Raw genomic sequence first — 14,510 nt, forward strand, 5'->3', positions numbered from 1 at the left:
GTATCTATATGATGCAGAATGGTTTTAATTATATTAGATTTAGTTAGGGTTGCCAAGTCCAATTCAAGAAATATATGGGGACTTTGGGGGTGGAGCCAGGAGACATTGGGGGCGGAGCCAGGAACAAGGATGTGACAAGCTTAATTGAACTCCAAGAGAGTTCTGGCCATCATATTTAAAGGGACAGCACACCTTTTTAAATGTCTTCCTTCCATAGGAAATAATAAAGGATAGAGGCACCTTCTTTTGGGGCTCATAGAATTGGACCCCCTGGTCCAATTGTTTTGAAACTTGGAGGGTACTTTGGGGAGGCACTAGATACTATACTGAAAATTTGGTGCCTCTACCTCAAAACACAGCTCCCCCAGAGCCCCCAAAACCTCCAGATCAATTCCCCATTATACCCTATGAGAATCAGTCTCCACAAAGGGAATAATGAAGTGCTCAGCAGATGTTTCCCTCCCCCCCCCCCCGTTTCTGGTGACTCTGAAGCAGGGGACTGGCCTCTCTACTCACAAGTTGCTGCCAGCTTCTTCACAGCAACACAGACACACCATCCCAAGAGGAAGCCTTTCAATCGGAGACTGAAGCCTCTGGAGGTGCAAAGGCACATGGTCCTTTGGGGGCGGGGCTTCCCCCCACCAGCCAGCTGACTGGGGGTGGGAAGGAGTCTGGGAAAGCGGAAGAACCCCTGCTGGGACCTGGGGATTGGCAAGCCTATATTTAGTTGGACTTTTGTCTGGAAATAAGAGTACAAGTAAGCAAGACTGATCCTACTTGTTATAAAGCATGGTTGTAGCTCCCTCATAACCCATTCTAAGGCAAAATAAAAAACTCAAAAGAAATAATGCCTTAACTTGGTTTTACTGTGTTACAATTCAGAACATGCCCAAACAGGCAGTCATATTCTGAAATATACTAAAGAGTTTCTAAATAATTTATTTCTTGAAAGAAGCTATTTGTACAAACAGCAGCAAACGAGAGCAATGTTTACAGCCATGTTATATCCCAGAAAAAGTGTAGTTTACAATAAACAACTATAGTACTACAATTAACTATAGTGCTAAAAATGGCAGGGTCATAAATTAGCCTTTTAGGAAAGTGTATAGTTATTTATGAAGTAAAACTTTCCGGTTTTTCTTACATCGCATTCCTATGCAGAGTTATTCTGGTCTAAGGCCATTGATTTTAATAGATTTAGAATGGAGTAATCAGCATTGGATTACACTTGGAATAATATAAAGCTAGCTGCACTTAAAATAGGCTAAAATACAACTATCTTCCACAGAGACCTTTTCTGCAAGCCTGATTTATTCTTTATTTTATTGACAGTTGACCCATAGGAACTGAAATCAGTTTGACCACAGTTCTGCATATTTGCCCTCCCAATGCATTTTCACTGCTGTGGACAGGGGGTTTTTTTTGTAGAAAAAGCCCTACAGGAACTCATTTGCATATTAGGTCACACACCCCTGATGCCAAGCCAGCTAGAACTGCATTCCTGTGTGTTCCTGCTAAAAAAAAATAAAAGCCCTGGTTGTGGAGTTGATTTTCTTCCACACGTACCTTAAATAATGAGGATTTTCAAGATATGGTGCTGTTGTCACTGGAATTGTCATTGGTGGAGTCACAGCATTTCTTAAAACCAACAACCCTGAAATCCTACATATATATGGTAAGTTGTCTTGCTGACAACTCACTTACTCTCCCATTGGCTGAGCTGCATGTTGCTAAATCTTCATGGAGAGCAACCCCATCCTCTAACCCTAGGACATTTGAGGACTGTGTCACTGGGGAAGCTGCCTTTGCATCTTATTGGCCTGTCCCGTCAGGTTCTCCATTTTCCCTCAGTAGCTGTTGTTAGGCCACCATAGTATTCCAAGTTTGGTTGTCAGTAAATGGCAAGGGGAGGAAACTCTTTCCAGGCTTCTTTTGGCCTTTGAGAGAGAACTCATTGGGGCCATTTCTGACTAGGGTTGCCAGCTCCAGGTTGGGAAATTCCTGGAGATTTTGTGGTGCAATCTAAGGAAGCCAGAGTTTCGGGAGGGGAAAGGCCTCAGCTGAATATGATGCCACAGAGTCCACCCTACAAAGCAGTGATTTTCCCCAGTGGGAGAGATATCTGTTATCTAGAGTTCAGTTGTGATACCAGGAGATTTTCAGACAAGTACAATGATATAGCCACCCCCCACCCCATCCCAAACCAGCCTTTTCCTCCTGGGGAAAACTATTACCAATCTCCAAGTGAGGGCTGGAGATCACGCACAATTACAACTGTTCTCCATATGGCAGAGTTCAGTTCCCCTGGAGAAAGTGGCTGCTTTGCAGACTGGGGCCTTTATTATAAAGCCTGTACATTAGTTTGGATTAGAGAATGGATGAAAGCTGAAAATACAAGACTGCTAAAGCTGGAAGGACACAACCCTAAATTAGGTTGGAGTGATTAATCAAGTGCAAAAAATTATTATAATATTACTATGATATTAACACTAAGTATAAGACGGAAAATATTTTCCTTACATTCCCTTTGTAGTAAATTTTGACGTATTACCTATACTATATAATTGTTCTTAATTTCTGTATTTTAACTACATCATTAGTTTTGTCATTACTACATATTCAGTATTACATATTTTCACCACTGCTACATAGTCATTAGAATCTTTAACAGATAAAATAAATATCGAGGCATTTCTTCTTTCATTTGAAATGTTTTGATATTTGATGGTAATTCACACATAGCTATGACGTTATTCTTAGCCCTTAAAAAGTGCCATCTGTCCAACAAGGACAGAGATTATAACATTGATCTGTTTTTAGAGCAGCTGATTATTTTGTTTTCATTACTGAATACTGAGGCTGTGTGAAAGCAATCTTCAGTGACAACAATAAATAATAAAAAGTGGCTCAGATTTTAATGATGGCATTTATTGTTTCAAAGACAAATCTTGAGCTCTCTGCCACTGCAAAGTGTCCTCACATAGGTATACCAAGTATCTTCCAACCGATCTCACTAATCAGTTTTGGAGAATGGAACAGCTGTTAAATAATTGTTCTTTACTCATAACTGAAGTATGTCTTGATCAATTTTGTCAAGCACAGAAACTGGCATCTCTTAGCATACATTTTAATACCTGAAATGTGTTTATATAAGATCCTATTTTCTACATCTAAGAAATATCTTTCATTATTTAAGGGGTAAAATTAATAGAAAATAAATAAGAATTGTATTATATTTTAAACTCCACCTCTGAAGTATTTTTTTACTTTCATAATTTCATAACTCTTTAGCTACTTGTCGTTACAACTCAAAAAATGTCAACGAAGATTCTGAGTGCCACAATAATCCAACAAGTTAGATTTCTGATACTGATATTACAGTTCTGCTTGTGCAAACAAGTATCCTGGACCTTTCTTATATCTGACTCAATCAGATTTAATTTTCATTGGGAAAAAAAACATAATTTATTTGCAAGTGGTTGTGAAAAATCTTGTGCATGGTAGTTGGAGAACACATTGAAATATGGCAGTCCACCTAACAATGTGGTAGAGACTCTGAGGTTTTGAACAATACCACCCTCTCTCACCAAGCTTCACAAAGGATTTCCATATTGGGAAGGGGACCCTCAAAAATTTTCTTGCAAGTGCCTCTCAGATCCTGAAACATAAACACTGCAAAATCAACAGTCACGGAAGCCACTGGAAAAGTTTATTTCAGATGAGCCAGCACTGCCCAAACATTACTTTCTGTGGCTAGAGATGGGCACAAACTGGGAAAATGCAGTTTGTAGTTTGTGGTATGCCCAGTTTGCAAACTATGAACTATCACAAGGACCAAATGAACTGGTTTCATTCAGTGGTTTGTGATATGGTAGAATGGCCCCCCAGCAAGCTGACTCTCCTTCATTTGCCCTCCATGGTCCCCCCCCCAATTCTGTTAACTTTGTTGCCCTATAACAGGGGTGGCCAACGGTAGCTCTCAAGATGTTTTTTGCCTACAACTCTCATCAGCCCCAGCCAGCATGGCCAATGGCTGGGGCTGATGGGAGTTGGAGGCAAAAAACATCTAGAGAGCTACCGTTGGCCATCCCTGCCTTATAACTTTTTACACTGATTTAAAATTTCATTCACACAACAAGCATTATGATTGAGGCCCACACTCACTTCAGCAGCTTGAGAGAAGAAGAAGAAGAAGATGATGATATTGGATTTATATCCCGCCCTCCACTCCGAATCTCAGAGTCTCAGAGAGGCTCACAATCTCCTTTATCTTTTTCCCCACAGACACCCTTTGAGGTGGGTGGGGCTGAGAGGACTCTCACAGCAGCTGCCCTTTCAAGGACAACCTCTATGAGAGCTATGGCTGACCCAAGGCCATTCCAACAGCTGCAGGTGGAAGAGTGGGGAATCAGACCCTGTTCTCCCAGATAAGAGTCCACACACTTAACCACTACACCATACTGGCTCTGCACACCAAACTGGCTGAGTGAAAAGTGTCAGATTCTCATAAGACTTGGGCCATTTCTGCATGTTGGCAATGACAGCATTGGTGTTTCCTGTCTGTCAAAATGCACAGCAGGTCACAACATCTGCTGTGCTTGGTTCACTCCCCACAAGCCAGGATGTCTTGCTCAGGGCTGTGTTCATGGATTGCAGAACTACAGCCCTTTCTTTGTTTCACCCTTCTTTTAGCTGGAAGATGGCTGTATCTACCCAACTGTCAATCAAAGTGGTTGTCATCACATTGTGTTTTTGGTTGAGCAAAGAGAACAAGAATCTATCAATGTTCCCTTCTCCTTCAGTGGGATACATCATAATGGTTTGAATGCTGAATTTCATGGGGGGTTTCAAATTAGAGTAAATCCCAACTGGTATTCATTATATGATTACTTCTTTGTTTGTTCACCAAAGCATTTCAAGAGGTGTTCTGGCACATGAGTGTGTGTGAATGGCAGATAATGTCTTGTAGTGGTCACACAGCATGCTGTGAGAATGAACAATGACAGTGGGAGTCAGGAGGGGTTGGCATTGATCACAATATCCTTCAGAGCATCACAGTCCTGTCCAAGTAAATTATCCATGTCAGCAGCACTGGCAGTTAACAGAGCATGTTCATCTGCTGGATGATATTCATTGCACCAAAGTCCACATCTGGTATTTGAATAATCTTTGATAGCCCATCCACGGATGCTTTCAATTCATACAAACATTTCAAGATCTCCTCTTGGTGGAATTAAAAGGCCTGAAGGGATTAATCTACCTCATCCTTATACATGGGCATCATGGTGAAAAGCTGTGGATGGTTTCTTCTCTACCTGCTCTCCAAATCCTGTGCAAATTAAATACATCAAACTTGCAGGGAAGCTCCAGCTGACTATCTGCTCTTCAAGTTTGATGAGGAGAGGACTTATGATGTTCAAGTTATGCCCCTCCCTCCCCCAGAAGGTACCCCCAGGAAAGTGCTTTCTGGGGAAATGACACATGCAGATTCAGGAGTGTATAGAACAGATCCTGAGAAAGCTAGAGACATCAAAGTTGCAGGGGGCCTCCCTCAAATGCTCCTTTAATGGTCTCTAAGTTATGTTGCTTTAAAGTTTGTAAACATTTTTATTGAGCTGAGACAGTATGTTTGGAAATGTATTCATTCATGAACCATTTTGTGGAAAGTTTATGCTGATTGATCCACCATGAACCTCAGGGCACAAACCATGAACTGGCCAAAATTAATCACAAATTGGTTCATGCCAATCCCTATTTGTGATCAACTGCCACAATTGTGGTCAGAACACCAACTGAATGTGCATCAATCATGTGTTTGAAAACTTCAATTTCCTATCTTTTGCTTATATTTAATTGGCAGCAGCATCTTATATATATATATCATATATGCATTATTATTTTTATAAGGTACGCAATAAACTTATTTATAACATTACTTATGTACTTTTAAAAATATTTTCTTGGAGTACTACATCTTTCAGATAATGTTATCTCTGTATTACTTACCTGCCTTAAAATTACCAACAATGGGAGCCCCAGAGAAAATGTATTTTAAATAGTTAATTTCTTGAACAGAAGTATGCCATATTTTCTAAGTGGAGAATATTAAATTGTAATTATAAATGTTCAAAGTATGCATGAAATACAGATGTTTATATGTGTCTACATAAAAAGCTATCATATGCATTTCATTTTTCTCTGGACCCACAAAGAAAATGATGAAATAACAATTTTCCAGTACATTAACACATATTGTACAGACAGAATGTTTTGCTTCAGTAGCTTTTGCATAGAAAACCCATGCAGAAACATCATGAACTCCAAAACATTATCAACATCTACAGTCTTCATACTTCATCCAGATGCTGTGGCCACTTCTTAGGATCCAAGGTCCTCTGCAAAGGGGGCAGGTAGGGAGGTTGGGGATATATTTGCTCCACATAAGGTAATTGTCTTGTAGTTTTATAACTTTGTATTCTTTTCCTTAGATCTGTATCCACTAGGCATGACAGCTATTTTCTATATATATACTCTAGTTTAATCTTGAGTAATATTTTATTACTCAAGATTAAACTAGATTCAAATCCTACCCATATGCCTAGACTGCTCATACATCCATGCTATGTGTGCATGGGAAGTGAAGGTAAAGCAGTTGGAAAGCTCTGCCCTTTGAACTTGTTCAGACACAGCCTTTCTGGGGTTACCCAAGGCACTGGTTATGTGATAGGCTGACTTTTATAACTTGGGATGGTGGCACAAAGGAAAACATGCTTTCACATGCAGGCAATTATGCAACACACATGAGAGATCACATAGACCCATGCTGGGTTCATGATTGCCTCTACCCTCTAAGTTTGGCAATTAGTACAAAATATTAAGGAAGTATGTTTTTTTGAGGCTGATAATCCTGATTGATAAACCAGACATAAACATTTACATATTCAAAGTAGTAAGCATGGGGTGGAATGCTAGCAGGAGCTTCTTTGCATATTAGGCCATACCCCCCTGATGTAGCCAATCCTCCAAGAGCTTACACAAAAGAGTCTTGTAAGCTCTTGGAGGATTGGCTACATCAGGGGTGTGTGGCCTAATATGCAAAGGAGCTCCTGCTAGAATTCCACCCCTGAGTAAGCATATCTGAACAAAGAATATTGGCCATCTTGGACAGTGCTCTGCACCAACAGAGAAGTTTCCTCCATAGTATTGGTGGATTCAAGTGTTGATTAGAAGAAATTGGCAGTTTTTCTCTGATACGTGAGCTTGTCATAACAGAAGATACTGCTAACATGACCCAGAGCTGTTTGGACCAAACTGATAAAAAAGGAAGAAGCTTTGATTACTAGAACTCTGAATGAGACTCTGCAGAACATCATTCTTTTTGCCATGGGAAAGGGGTTGTGAGAATGAAAACTCCTGAACATTTTGTGCTGTGCAGTATGGCTAAATGTTTAATAATGGGAGTATACTGTATTCTAAGTAGGTTTGAAATACGTCAGCTGAGCATCACTTATGCTACTATAAGGAAAGCCTCCTGATGGAATCTTCCTGTTGTTAGAACAATGAACTGGAGAAACTTTCTAACAAATAACTTTTGGAGAGCTGGGATAGAGTATCATATCTCTAGGAACTGCTTTGAGAACCAAGGGGCCCCATACATCTTCACCTGCCTTTGGTCTTCTTTCCAGTGTTCACCAACATAAATTGTGACTGTTCTTATCTGATACCAAACAATTTCTTCTCCTTGTCAGCAGACTTTATGCAGGAAAGATTTCCAGTTTGCAGGTTCACAGAACCTCTCTCCAGACTTCCTTCCGTATATTCCTGCCTCATGTCCTGGATCTGCTAGATCAGTGTCCCCAACTCCCGAGCTGCGAACTGGTACCAGTCCGTGGCCTGTTCCCAAGTGGGCCACACAGCCACCCGCCCACCCCTCGCGCAGCCTCGTTGTCCCCTCGTGCAGCCTTGCCGTCCCCTGTTTATACCACTTTAAGGCCCCTGCTGATCAGCTGATCCAATCAGCAAGGGAAACCACAGCAGCAGCTGCAAGTGACTGCTAAAACAGCCGTACTGCTGTGGTTTCCCCAGCCAATTGAATCAGCTGTTCGGTGGGGGGGGGAGGTTGGTCTGGAAGGCGCTTCACCTTCTACCACCTTAAAGTGGTAAAAACGGGGTGGTGAGGCTTCATGGGGGTGGGCGGCAAGGCTGCGGGGCAGAGGAGGGAGGAGGAAATGGGGGGAGGAGGAGGCGGCGCCGTGGGGGGGCAACTGTTGGCTCTGGGGGCCTTGGTGGGGCCATGGTGGGCCGGCCAGCCCTTGGGCTTGTCCCTGGAACAAAAAAGGTTGGGGGCCTCTGTGCTAGATCTTTCCCTTTGCACTTAGGGTTGCCAGATCCCCTGATGGAAGTGGGAGTCCCCCACTTTCAGCCCCTGCCCCCTGCTACAAATCAGCTACAAATCCCTGCCCCCAACTACAATTAAAAGAAGAAAGAGGAAGGCCAAGACCATGTCACCAACATTGCTCAGGAAGTAACATAATTAACATCAACGATGTTCGGGCAATGCTCTGGTATTTGGGCAAAAATCCTATGGCAAAAATGGCTTCTATCATAGAGTTTTTTCCCAACTAGTAGAACATCACCTGGATATCACTGGTGTGATGACATCACTTACTGTGTGATGCTGGCAACGTGGTCTGGGTCTTTCTCTTTCTCCTGGTAAGTCCTCCACATCCTCTACCGGTTTCTCTATCCACATGTGTTGCACCATGAATTGGTATCTCTAAAGCTGCTTGAGCACAATAAATTGGACCTATGAAAATGCACATCCCCGCACATGATCCTTTGATATTGCTGGGAAAATCTGTTCCTTTGCCTCAGCATAATATACACAAAAGAATAGCTATTCGGTACTAATCTTCCATTATGAAGATAGTGTCAAGTGGGCAGCCATTTTAGTAGAACAAATTGGAATGCAGTAACATCTTACAGACCAACAAAACTTTCTATGGTATAAGCTTTTATAAGCCAATCCTTACACCATCAGATGTATACATCTCTCATGAAGTGAGCTGTGGCTCATGAAAGTTTATACCCTTGAAAACTTGTGCTGGTCTTTTAGGTGCTACTGGAGTTGAATTTTGTAGTCTACATTTGTAGTCTTCAACAATGATGTTAAACATATGACATGTACATCACAATGGTATTGCTGGTGACTGATAGGGGTAAGCGTATAACGATTTTCAGGAACTAGGAAAGTTCTTTATGCCCAAATGGGATGACATGGAACTTCTATGAATTCCAAAAACTGTTTTGGGTGAGTATTGCTCCAGTCATGAGCAAAGAAGGTACCACAGAAGCTGCTGTGGAATATTATGGCATTGGATGATTTTGCAGGAATATACATTCACTGATCAAGGAGAGAGGGCTGGTTTCAGAAACACAGTCTGTGAATCTGAAGCATGTATTTGACATAAATTAGGAAATAAAGAAAAAAATTACCATGTTGTTCAGCTTTTAGGAATAATGCACTCAGTTGTTAAGCCACATATTGAAATTAGTTCTGATCGTAATGTGGTAGTGTAATTTAAATTAGCACCTGATTTTCTAAAGTCCATAATTTGGGACAGCAAAGACTCTACTGAAGCAACTAATTAAGCACTTACAGTAAGTGTAAGGTTGCGTTTTTCATTAAATCAATAGGCCCCCAGTGTCAGTAACAAAGTCCTAATTACTATGAAGTAAATTTAGATTGGAATTTGAATTAAGGAGCGATTTTCAATCTAACCACAGCATGTAAATATTGTAAATTGCCAGAATTACAGTTCAATAAAAGTGAATTGATTTCGCTTTAGATAAAACCAAATGCAAATGCACCAGAAAAGGCCTGCTGGATTTGTTGCAAACATCTTGGCAGGATTTGTACATGCACAGCATCTAATATGCTGTTTTTCAAACAAGCATGTCAAGGCATGAGAATGCAGCCCCATTTACTTTACCATCTTTTAAATATTTCATTATCTGTTCTGAAAATGAACAAATTTAATCTCTCCCAAGTGATCAAGCAAAATGATGGCTAATGTGCCCACTTACTGTGTTGCTTTAGTTTGATGACTATATTGTTGTGCTAAAGCACAGTATGAAACCAGGTTATCAGGTTATAACTGGCAGGGATGAAAAAAGCCAAGTGCTGGGAAACACAAAATAACCCGTTTTCTAGACATGAATCATACACTTTGAAGATTCAAAAAAGAAAGGGAAAAAACTTTATAAAAATTACAGACAATAGCATTTTAATCAAACAAGTATAAAACTCAAAATAATTGGAAGTTTGTGAGGATTTCATTTTGCTTCAAACAAGCACTGAATCTACAGGATATTAATTAAATGTGTGTGGGGGGGAACTATACAGTAGGTTAGGTTATATTAAGCAAAAAAAATTCTGGAAAACGCTAGTATTATGGGGTCACATATACTATTATTGCAAGCTCCCCATTGACCTAAGCTCTGCAGTGTGTGGCAGAGGGAGGGGAAAAAGCCATTTGTGAACAGTCTTTAAAGGTTCTTTAGAAATTCCTGACAAAGTTACAGCTTAAGCCTACATAGTGCTGTAATAACTGAATCAACTCACAGCATTAGGACAAATCAAAGCTGCAGTTCTTGTCACATCTACACAAACATAACTCCATGCATGATGATTGTGTGCTATCCTCCTATTACTTCTGGCAAGCCAAGTCCAGCTGACTTCAATGAAACCTTTTTGAGATGGCAGTGAAAAATGACAACATAAAAAACACTACAAACAACAGCCCCCAGTAATGAACCACCGTATGTGCTCAGTGTCTTTAGCCATGTCACACTATTTTTAGGTCTCATTTAAAATAGCCTTAAAGATGGAATTTCCACTGCATGCAAACATCAATGTCATCCTGGCTTCTCCTGTGCTCTGCATTCAATCTAGTCAGAGCTGCACCTCTGACCCATACTCTATAATGCCCCCTTCCATCAAACCACATTTCTATACCCAGAGAATCCTGCCGAATCCTTCATGTCAATGGGTAGTGATATCTGGAGATTGCAGGGTTTCTCTTCTGACTTTTAATCAAAACAAACTGTAATTTGGTTTTACCACTGTGCAACACCCAAATTACTTCTACTGATGTGTCAGGATGCTCTTTCTATTTTCTTGCATTATCTTAGCTTTATATACAACCACCATTATTTAGCATTGCTTCAAGTACTTTTTAATATAGGATATGTGACTAATTTATAAAAATAAACCAAAATTTATTTAAAATTTATTTTTTAAAAAAGCAAAAAGAAATCCTGCCTCAGTCGGGATTAGGTATGTTGCCTTTGCTTACCCTTGCAGAATGCTATTAGCCAGCTAAAACCAAGAGGAGGGTAGATTGTTTAAGAACCTACAGGCTCCCACTTTGTTTTCCCAGAAGGTTTAGCCTGTAGAATTAGAAAGGAGATAATATCAGCACTGAAAAGACCAGGGACCTAGTAGTCAGGGATCCAACTTAATAAGAATTAATCTTGGGTGAATATCCTGGAGACGTGGTTTTCTATGCTGGCTATTGATACTTTGGCAGCAGATAAGAAGGCTATACTTCTGATTTTATTAATTCATATGGCATGAAAAACAACAGTAGCACACCTTCTTCTTGAACCTCTTTACCTCATTAGTGCGAGGTGTTTGGTATATGAGTTCCAAATCTTCTATCAGCATGCTTCCCACATCTCAAATTTTGCTTGTTCTAACTTATTTTCTCTCTCTTACCATTAACCTAGAAATTGTCCATTGACTTTCAATTTAATAAGCCTGTCTCAAAGCATCATTCATCCTTTCCTTTTGTACCTTTAGAAGTTCATTGATTCACAAATCTTGAGCAGCAGAAGACATTTATTTCTTATTTTTTTGATTGGCAAGATTGTCTACATTAAGTCATCTCTCAGTCATCATTTGCACTGATGATTATTTTTTTCTGGCCTGCAGATATGATCTTGTAATCACATATGTTTCTAATACGCTACAAACACAATATTTTTAATCCTTGAAAAATCTGAACAAGCTGGCACAAGTTTAAAGGACTGCTACATCCTGTGGGAATCTACCTTCCAATCTAAGATCTTCTTCAACAGCTGTCCTCTGGGTACTCTCTGGATGCAGACACTTTTCTGTGACAGCTCCCCGTTTATGGAATTTTGTGAACAGTCCAGATGTAGGTCTATCCAGATGTAAGTCTCATTTGAGTCAATGGTCATATTCTTTGGAAAGTCTACTGAGGATTGCAACCTCCTGTATCTAACAATATAATAACACTACCACAACATCTATAAAGATTTCAGAACAATTTATGTTAAAACAATTCTATTTAAAACAGTAATCTAGCACCCTGATCCTAATGGGAACAACAAATGCACTGATTTTTATTGACTTTACTTCTGTGTACCGTGCTTCAGATTGGGCAGTAACAAAAAACATCACTGTGACCTTGATAGTGGTTTCAAACCAGTGTCTGCCAGATATGAAGGACCCTCCACCCAGGTTATTCCTTGGCCATCCTTGTACAGGTATAATATTATGCTATGCACACTCCCTGTTCACCTTTGTTTTACAGCAGGCTTAGGACATGCATTCAGCTGCTAGGTACCACACTTGATGCTTTATATGTCTCTCAACATTTCCATCAGTCCATTCTTGTCTTCTACACAGTCCATTTTACTTTAATACACCCATCCTGTCCTTTCTTCTCAAACCTTTTCTTCCATGCCTTGTCCATCTGCAGGCCTCTCTCATGATGATTTGCTGGTGGTGGGCTCTCCTTCCTTGAAGGTTTTTAAACAGGCTAGATGGCCATTTGACACCAATGAGGCTGTCATTTGTGAAAAGTAGTGATGATCCTGTGAATCTAGGGAGAGGTATTTGTGAGTTTCCTGCATTGTGCAAGGGATTGGACTAGATGACCCTGGAGATCCCTTACAACTCTATGATTCTGTGATTCTGTTCTTTGATTCTATGTTAATTAACCTCTCTGCATCTGGCCTGACCTCCTTGTGATGCCTCCAGTGAGCTCTTCACAGCTGCACTCTCTTTGTAGCTCCAGCTCAATGCTCTCTCTACCAGTTCTTCTACCACATCTCTTTCTGCAACTCTGGCAGTCCCCTCTACTTTGTCATGGCCAGCCATTAAACTCCTCAGCTAATCAGCTGGCTTTCATATTCCCCATAGTCCATCCTAGCACATCACTTCCTGCCCTATCTTCCTTCTCCTCAATCATGCCATATGCTACCTTCAGCTGTTGCCCTGACTTTGCAGGACTTACTTGTGTGTTACAATCACTTTGGCAATAGTAGCAATTAGGGGTGTGCATTCAGATCTATCCAAGCCAAAAATATATTCCCAAAATTATTGAAGATCTGAATGCACACCCCCAAGGTATATTACATGTCTATTTTGGCTTCCAAAAGTATCTGGTTTTCTCAGGAAAACAGGCGGGAAATCCTAAGAACACCCCAGATAATTCAGGGATTTCAGGTAGATCTGAAAACTACTGCTCCTGCCTCTCAACTGTTTGTTGGGCAGGCTTATGGATTGCAGAAGTCAGCCTGAGAATCAGCCAGGGTGGCAGGGATCTGAGAGTTCCCTGCTGCCTCGGCTGTGGCTGCCTTCTTTTGCAGCCCAGTTCAAACTGGACTGCAAGAGAAGCCTGCCCAAGATCAGCTGAGCCAGTGGGGCGTTGAAAGTTCCCTGTTGGGGCAGCTCTGTGCTGACTTCTCCTGCGACCCAGTTTAAACCAGGTAGCCAGGGCTGAGGTCAGACGCACATAAACTGACGAGATGGGCTTGGATGAAAGCCAGATGCATGTCGGATTTTATGTGGTTGTCCAAACATCAGCATCTGGCAATGGTCGTTGGGTTGTTTGTGTCCCGAACTGCCACGACTGAGATGCGGACATTAAATCTGGAATAAGAATGCTTCCAATGACTCCCGCGCGTACTTTCTATGTTTGAACATTCTATTGTAGCCGACTCATCGCAAGCGCACATCCGCTTTCCTTCAAGAGCCCACTCCAAATGATATCATTGTGCCAGAAATTGTTGACTCAGCCTTCCCACCTTCTGAGGTCGGTAAAATATGTACCCAGCTTGCTGGGGGGGGGGGGGGAAGTGTAATGACCAGGGAAGGCAATGGCAAACCACTCTGTAAAAGGTCTGCCGTGAAAACTTTGTGAAAGCAGCATCACCCCAGAGTCGAAAACGACTGGTGCTTGCACAGGGGACCTTTCCTAAATGGGGGGGGGGAGGCAGATGACCCACCTTTGCTGTCTCCCTGCCCGGGGGGGAAGATCACCCACTTTTGCTGTCTCCCCACCAGACGGAGAGACAGCAAAGAGAGTTGCCGTGCTCCCCCCCATTTAAACACCATGGTGGGGTGTTTAAATGGGGGGGGGGAGGAAGATGACCCACCTTTGCTGTCTCCCCGCCAGGCGGAGAGACAGCAAAGAGAA

General features: G+C 41.3%; 1 pseudogene; it reads right to left on the minus strand.

Annotated features, from left to right (window-relative positions):
- Nucleotides 1–4,563: 4,563 nt before the first annotated feature.
- LOC132577578 (aminoacyl tRNA synthase complex-interacting multifunctional protein 2-like) lies at nucleotides 4,564–5,287 on the minus strand (annotated as a pseudogene).
- Between the last annotated feature and the right edge of the window lie 9,223 nt (nucleotides 5,288–14,510).

Source organism: Heteronotia binoei, chromosome 9 (assembly GCF_032191835.1).
Source record: "Heteronotia binoei isolate CCM8104 ecotype False Entrance Well chromosome 9, APGP_CSIRO_Hbin_v1, whole genome shotgun sequence".
In the NCBI taxonomy this organism is placed as follows: Eukaryota; Metazoa; Chordata; class Lepidosauria; order Squamata; family Gekkonidae; genus Heteronotia; species Heteronotia binoei.